Consider the following 2,349-nt stretch of genomic DNA (forward strand, 5'->3'; position numbering starts at 1 on the left):
AAACAAACACTTATTTGAGACTTAGGAGTTGTTGTTATTTTTTGTTGTGACAGCCTCCTGGTAGCTCAGTCATAAGGTGAGAGCTTATAACAGTAAAATTTCTGGTTGAATACTCGCGGTGAGCGCAGCACAGCTACTTGCCTCCCCTGGGAAATTAGAAATATAATTCTTTCTTTAATGTATCTAATTCGCTTCTAAATTTACTAATGTTTTCCATTTGTACTTCTTGCCACCGTTGTTGACTTTCCTGTAGTTGCTGCTGACTTTCCTGCAACTGTTGGAGACTTTCTTCCTGTTTTCTTTCTTGTTCTAGTTGCCACTGCTGTAATCTCTCTTCTTGTTTCTTTTCTTTTTCCTCCAACAACTGTTGTAATCTCTCTTCTTGTTTATTTTGTTGTTCGAGCTGCCACTGTTGCAGGTTTTCTTGCAACTGCTGTTGTCTGTCTTCTTGTTTATTTTCTCGTTCTTCTTGTTGCTTTTGCTGTTCTTGTATTGCTGCCATCAAGTCTGCTAAGCTGTAGTTTGATTTTCCGCCTCTCGTTTCCATATTCGTTTGTTTTTTTATTTTCTATCCCACTTCTGACACCAATTTGTTACGTCTCTGGTCGTTAGTTAATTTTCCGTAAAAATTCTTTCCGAAGAAACTTTAGCGATACAAGTCCTTTCTTAAATGAAACTGGTTTATTCTTTCTGAATACAACTTTGCAATACACTTAATTTTGACAGTCACGCTATAACAAACGCTATAATTCATAACGAACGACTCACGTGCCCGACTCAACAATACGTCTCTCTCTGTCCGCAGTTCTTGCCGTCAGTTCTTATTGGTCTTATATGTACAAGAATACCGCATATCTAGTAACCTCCCGAGACTTCAGGAAGGGACAGGATCCTTCTAGATATTCATGACGTGTTACTAGCGTCACGTGACTTCCGCTGTCGTAACAATATAATGCTTATAACCACTTAATAATCACAATAATTCAGCTAAGTGATATTGTTAAACCGACAAGGTACTAGATAAATTCTCTGATTAGCTAATTTTTTTTTTATGAATAAACAAAATTGTCTTGTATGTTTAACGGGGAAAATAGGACTAATTTACTAATATTTTCATTACTCGAGCATAATCATACAAGATATTAAATGTCACTGGAATCTTATTGTGATTCCTGCTGCTACCTGATTGTATAAACAAAAATATATAACGCAGCTAATGCTAATTAGAATAATATTTCCTTTTGTTGTTGTTGTTGTTAATACAAGCAATAGAATTTTACTCCACATGTATTTTGAGTTATGTACGTTCTAAGGAACAGCGGTAAGTCGATAAAAATGCCTTAGACGAGAGAGCATTTGGTAATCTTTATGGAAAGAGATAAAATTAAAAATATATGTACTAAGATACTATTTCAACAACTCAAACGAACAATCAAGTATTTATTGCTTTTCACTCTCTCTCCCTTTAACTAATTAGTGGGTTTTTTGCTTAAATTTGTAGGAAAATAAAAACTACTATTTTTATGTCTCATTTCCCAAATAAATATTGTAATACAGAACTGATTAAAAAGAAACATTACGACTCGTTTCTAAGCATTTTCCAGCATATATCGCCGTTAAAATAAGTAAGATATAAAAAAGCTATTAAGTTATTATTATTATTATAAGTACACTGTAACGGGTATCTGTGAAATTTGTGTATTCCTTGTATGGTAACAAATGCTAATACTTAACCTGGGAAGTTGCGGGCTATATAAATGGTTAAGCTAAAAAAATATCTAGAAAACATTTAGGTGAATATAAGAAAAACACAAAAGCAAATATAACTTTTATATTAATTTTGTTTGAAATTTAAAATTACGTTTAAAGAAACTTTTTTCGATGTAATCACAAATCGTTTTTTTTAAATAAAATGTATTTTAACGATTTATCAGTATTTTGTTTTTATAAAATTCCTTCGAAAATGTTCCGAGGTCCTAACGTCCTGGCGCAGATAGCCTAGCTGCTTTGCGCCATAAAACACCAACCAACCAACCTAACTTCCTAGTGTCCCCCTACGGTTCAGTGGCAGGTGTACGAAGCGCAGATAGTCCAGTGTTTAGCTTTGCGTTAAAAAACAAACACAATAACATCAATCTTAAAAACTCAGTTTTAAAAAAACAACGATTATTTTATACACAATTGTCTAAAAATGAGATTGTTTTCAGTCTCCAAATTACTAAAATACAGTAACTTACTGTACAGGATAAAAAGTGGTAAAAAACCCATAAAAAGGCATTTAGCAACATTAAATAACTACATATATATATTTCTACCTATTTTATAGCCGCAATTATATTGTTGCGTCAT

Source organism: Limulus polyphemus, unplaced genomic scaffold, assembly GCF_000517525.1.
Source record: "Limulus polyphemus unplaced genomic scaffold, Limulus_polyphemus-2.1.2 Scaffold4884, whole genome shotgun sequence".
Classification (NCBI taxonomy): domain Eukaryota; kingdom Metazoa; phylum Arthropoda; class Merostomata; order Xiphosura; family Limulidae; genus Limulus; species Limulus polyphemus.